Source organism: Corapipo altera, unplaced genomic scaffold (assembly GCF_003945725.1).
Source record: "Corapipo altera isolate COAL_440 unplaced genomic scaffold, ASM394572v1 68, whole genome shotgun sequence".
Lineage (NCBI taxonomy): Eukaryota > Metazoa > Chordata > Aves > Passeriformes > Pipridae > Corapipo > Corapipo altera.
In genome coordinates this window covers 2,155,723-2,161,722 of record NW_020884919.1, presented here as the reverse complement: position 1 = coordinate 2,161,722, position 6,000 = coordinate 2,155,723, and the positions used below count along the sequence as shown (strand labels likewise).

Below are 6,000 nucleotides of genomic sequence, written 5' to 3'. Positions count from 1 at the left end.
ATCACTTTTTGCACTGATATGGGCAAACTGCTAAAAACTTGGGGGTTCTGCTGTTACAGGTATTTAACTTTTATGGCTTTAAATAGTAAATTGAAAAGCAGTAAATTGTCCCCAGAGCCTGTGATCCCATCACCTTCCCACTCATGTCCTGACTGTTGGCAATGGGGTGTCCCAGGCCTGCAGACAAAGAAATGAGTACTTGTGAAATGATATTTTAAATATATATACATTCAGGCTGAATAATTTTATTTTTTATTGTATTTTTTGCTTTATAAAAGCACCATAACTTGCCTTTATGGCAACATTGTCCTAAAGTTTCACTTGGTTTTTCCAAGCTGAAGGAGGTGCTTTAACTTTCCATTAATCTATCAGTGCTTGTAACACACTTCAACCCTAATTTGTAATTTTATTTAATCTAAATTTTAACTGGTGGAGTGATTAATGCTGTGGTTATTTGGATATAATAACAGTGAAATCCCCAAGTTTTGTATATTTATTAAATATACTAGTGCAGAGTAATTATTGAGGGCCTCCAAAAGTTAAATACCTGTGTTATGGCTCTGGTTCTTCTCTGTTTATTTTAGCAGCAGCTCCTAAATTCAGGTGTTGCTTGAAATGCACAATTTTACTTTGTGCCTGTTTAATAAGTAAATAAATAAAATAAGTAAATAAATATTTTAAACCCCAGTCTAGTCACATTAAACCCGTTTTAAGTCCTGCTTTTGGTGTTGCTCTGCAGATCCTTGCTGACGATGGTGGTCGCTGGAGGCATCAATATTGAAGATTATCTCATTTACAGACAAGATCTTTGAAATCTGGTCCCTTCAGGCAGCAAAGGTAAGGGAAATAATCGAGATTATACCTTTTTCTAGAAGGAATACTTTAGTTTTTGGCCTCAAAAATAACCAGGCTTGAACAGCAGCTGAAGGTTGGGAGCCAGTGTTTAACCTCTTTTTTAATAAGTTTATTTATTCTGCTAATGTGAAAAATAAGCTGAGTGGAGGGAGCTCGATTTCTTTTCCTCCTTTTAGTTACAAGAATATGAGTCATTAACTTCTTTCTTTTTTTTTTTTTTTTACCTGCATTTAATGGCTTTTCCTTACTCTTCCTTTCTCACAAGTTTTTTGCCCTGCAAATGAGTTGGAATATCTGTGTTTGTGTGATACAAACCCAGCATTACCTTGTGTGTTAAAACCTGGAGAGTGGCTGAGGAAAAAAGCCCAAAAATTAGGTGGAAAAGATATAAAATAGGGGTCAATCTCCCGTAGAATTCCCGTAGAATTGGAGAAAACTGGCTTTTCAATTAAAAATTAAGGCATGAACCTGATGTATCTCGTGCTGTTTGTTTTCCCTGCTCGTGGTGTTTGTGGACTTCTGATCCAAATAAACGTGGGAGGTTCGGGAGAGCTTTGTTTAAGTGTCATTTTTTTCTCTTTTGGGAACTTTTTCATCTGCAGCACAACACGGTGAAAACTGATTTAAGGACCAGGTTTGGTCCTTGTTTGGGAACTCATCTGCTGCTTTTGGTCTCATCTGGATCTGCAGGGAAGGGGCTTGTTCTGCTGAGCTTTATCATGTATATCTTTATAATATATATATATTATATAGAATCTTTATTTTGCTTGTTCTACAGATCTGAGTAATATATAGATATATTTATAATATGTATATTATATTATATAGAATCTTTATTTTGCTTGTTCTACAGATCTGAGTAATATATAGATATATTTATAATATGTATATTATATTATATAGAATCTTTATTTTGCTTGTTCTACAGATCTGACAAATATATATGTATGTTTATAATACATATATAATACATATATTATATAGAACTTTATTTTACTAGTTCTGCAGATCTTACTGATATATATATCTTTATAATACATATATAATATACATATAATCTTTATTTTGCTTGTTCTGCAGATCTTTCTAATATGTATCTTTATAATACACATACAATACATATATATAATCTTCATTTTGCTTGTTCTGCAGATCTAATATATATCTTTATAATACATATATAATGCATGTATTATATAGAATCTTTATTTTACTTCTTCTGCAGATCTTACTGATAAATATAACTTTATAATACATTTATAATATATATATAATCTTTATTTTGCTTCTTCTGCAGATCTAATATATATTAATACATATATAATACATATATTATATAGAATCTTTATTTTACTTGTTCTGCAGATCTTTCTTATATATATCTCGATAATACATATATAATACACATATATAAAACATATATATATAATCTTTATTTTACTTCTTCTGTAGATCTTACTGATATATATGTCTTTATGATACATATATAATACATATATATGATACAGAATATTTTGCTTGTTCTGCAGATCTTTCTAATATATATCTTTATAATACATATATAATACATATGTAGAATCTTTATTTTGCTTGTCCTGCAGATCTTACTAATATATATATCTTTATAATACATATATTATATAGAATCTTTATTTTGCTCCTTCTTTGCAGATCTTTCTATTATATATCTTTATAACACATATATAGCATACATATTCTTTATTTTTCAAGCAGTATGACTAGAGGATTCTTGGAAGTGCTTTGTTAGCCCAGACAAATTAAGTGTCTCATTTATGTAGTGTTTATAAATTAGAGAAAAAAAAAAAAATTAGGGCAGTTCTCTTGTCATTTCATTTTCTCTTTGTTTTGGGGAGTTTTTTTCACCTCCAGAAGGGAGATTTTTACATTTAAAAGACAAACACCGCTGAGCTGAGAGAGGTTATTTCTCCTTCTGCCATATTGAGGGGTTTGAGTTTGTTTTGTTGTTACAGCTCCCTTCAAGGACAGACCTTTCCATATGTTTTTATTTGTTCTAAAACGGGAATCTGCAACATTTGGTGAAGGAAAACCAAATGCTTTTGGGGAATAATCATCAAAAAAACCCCATTTTTTACCCGTGAAAAAAAAACAGGGCAGGGAAAGTATTTCTCTCTGTGAGGTTTGTGTTTTACTGGTTATTTCCTCAAAGTTTTAATATGTATGTGTGGATGAACCTCAGGGCGCTTCCGTGGAGTCCAAGAAAACATTTAGTTCACATTCTGGCCATCTAGCTTGGGTTTTTTCCTCTTTTTTACCACCACTAAAACACTCCCAGCTCTGGGTAGTGTGGTACTTCCAAACCTGGGTGACCTTGGTTCACCCACGTGGCACTTGTACCTCACCTTTAATTAGAGGTTGACATCCTATTTTCCTCCTTGCATTTAATAAATGGCATTTAATCTGTGATCTCTTTAACTGTTCAGTTTGTGGTTCCAGATTTTCTGGGCTGCGAAATGTTCAGACCTTGCTCTGCAGATGGAATTAAGAATTTGCCTTTTTGCTTTGTTGGACCTTTTAGCAATGGGTTTCATGGAATCCTGGAGTAGTTTGGGTTGGAAAGGACCTTAAATCCCATCTCATCCCACCCCCTGCCATGGGCAGGGACACCTTCCACTAGCTCAGGTTGCTCCAAGCCCCGTCCAACCTGGCCTTGGACACTCCCAGGGATCCAGGGGCAGCCACAGCTTCTCTGGGCAACCTGGGCCAGGGCCTCCCCACCCTCCCAGGGAGGAATTTTTCCTCATATCCAATCTAAATCTACTTTCTGGCAGTGGGAAGCCATTCCCTGTGTCCTGTCACTCACTCCACACTCATGTTTGCTCCATGACTTTCTGAAGTCCCTGTTGTTTTGGAGGACCACTTTCAGTTCTGGGAGCTTCCCTTTGCCAGCTCCTTGGCTGGGCTGCTGAGCTTTGTGTCCTTCCTACAGCAGAGGCAGAACTGGGGTACTCACCCCATGGAGATTCCTTCCAGCCAGGGAAAGAGAGCAGTGATCCTACAGGAATCAGAAGGATTGTTGGCTTAGGCATCTTTTTTTTGAAGTCCTGGTTTCATTCTTGATCCTTCTTCAGGCATCCTTCCTTAATTCCTTGTTCCTTCAGTGTCTCATGTCATGGAATCAGAATCAACCAGGTTGGAAAGGACCTCTGAGATCATCAAATCCAACCCTGCATCTCTATTTTCATTCTCTCTCATCCAAGTAATTTCTGATGTCGCCCCGTTTCTGTTTCCAGTCCCTGATCCATTCTCACACAGTGCCGGTCTTCCCTCACTTCATTACTCTCCAGAATCACAGCTCTATTTACGTTGAAATTTTGCATTTCCTAAAAGCTTTAAACTGTGTGTTAGAAACCAGTTTGGATTCTCTGGGTATTTTTGATCTGCATGGAGCAGTTTTAGCCTGACACCACAGGTTTTCCTTCTCCATAAACTCAGATGGCACTGACTGATTGGTGTTGCTTATTGTAGCATGGAAAAGAAACCAGGACAGCACAGGACAGCCCTCAGAATATTTGTGTCTTGGTCATCGCTTTGAAGGAGGTGAAAATAATCAGAGAAATCCCAGAATGGTTGGGGTTGGAAAGGACCTTAAAGCTCATCTCATCCCACCCACCTTCCACTAGCCCACATTGCTCCAACCTGGCCTTGGACACTTCCAGGGATCCAGGGGCAGCCACAACTTCCCTGGGCAACCTGTGCCAGGGCCTCATCACCCTCATAGCCAGGAATTCCTTCCCAATATCCCATCTCTCCCTGCCCACTGGCAGTGGGAAGCCATTCCCTGTGTCCTGTCCCTCCATCCCTTGTCCCCAGTCCCTCTCCAGCTCTCCTGGAGCCCCTTTAGGCCCTACAAGGCCACAATAAGATCACCCTGGAGCCTTCTCTTCTCCAGGTGAACCCCCCCAGCTCTCCCAGCCTGGCTCCAGAGCAGAGGGGCTCCAGCCCTTGGAGCAGCTCCATGGCCTCCTCTGACCTCATTTCCATATCCTTCTTGTGTTGGGGACAAATCCAGCATTACCAGAGAAAACTGGTTATTCCGACGCGTTGTCTCAGAAATTCCCACACCACGTAATTCCAGGATGTGAGATGTGTCTCTGCTCGAAGTTGGGCCCCTCACTATCCAAACTCCAGAATTTATAGGGCTGTTTAGTTCTCCTGAATCCATAACCCAGGCCTGGGCTCTGCACACTCTGTGCTCTACATGGTTTGCCTCACAACTGTGTCATTCCCAACATTTTGGGTTTAGTTATTCCAAGGCAGACAAGGAGCAGGGCCTGTTCTATAATTTTTCCCCCATTTTTCCATCTCCAGGCCGGATCCACAGACTATTTTTCCTGAATTATCATTAAACCCAAGGAGCCTTTTGTAATGTTTTCCTGAGAACAGTCAATTTTCTGTCTCTCTCTGTCTCCTTTTCATATGAAAGGGTTGGGGTTGTGTGAAATCCCAAGGGAATTTCTCTAAAGCAGGACATAAATGAATTCTACCTTCAGAAATTTAATGAAAGGAAACCTACTTAATTCCAAAGTTTCTTCCACAGAAATTATTTAAAGGGTTTGGGGGAGAAAAATAAAAGATATTCCTACAAAGATTCTCACATTCTTCCCATGAGATATATCCTATAAGACATTTCTATTATCCCTATAAGATATTCCTTGCTCTTCGATATCACTCTTCTTAGGTGCATTTCTGAGCCTAATTTTGAGATTATGTATTAAATATCATAGATTTGATAGGTCTGAGCAGAAAACCTTGTACCACTCTGCCAAGTTTTTGCACAGAGCAACAAGTTTGTTTTCCATGGGCCCCGTTTCTCTTCCAGCTGCTCCTTCCAAAACACTTAATTCCTGTCCTGACAAAGGAATTAGAGAAGGAAACCTGGCCACAGGTGCCCCTTCAATAAAAGGCACCAGAGGAAAACCAGTATCATATTTATATTAGGTATTATAATGTATATTTTAACCTCCCCCAGATGATCCAGCAGCATTTTTTGCTTATGCTCCCAATCCTTGCTTGGAAGTTTGATCCATTTCCCAGTGTGAACATTTCTGTTGCTTCAGGTACATATCTTTTTTTTTTTTTTTTCACCCCCCCTTTAATTTTCTT

At 38.2% G+C, this 6,000-nt stretch overlaps 1 protein-coding gene across 1 annotated transcript in view; it reads left to right on the top strand.

Annotated features, from left to right (window-relative positions):
* Nucleotides 1-730: 730 nt before the first annotated feature.
* The window catches only part of MBD5 (methyl-CpG binding domain protein 5), a 66,111-nt gene continuing 60,841 nt past the window's right edge, over nt 731-6,000 (top strand). The window contains 1 exon segment of the mRNA XM_027656188.1: nt 731-837. The gene's annotated coding sequence lies outside the window, so the exon portion shown is untranslated.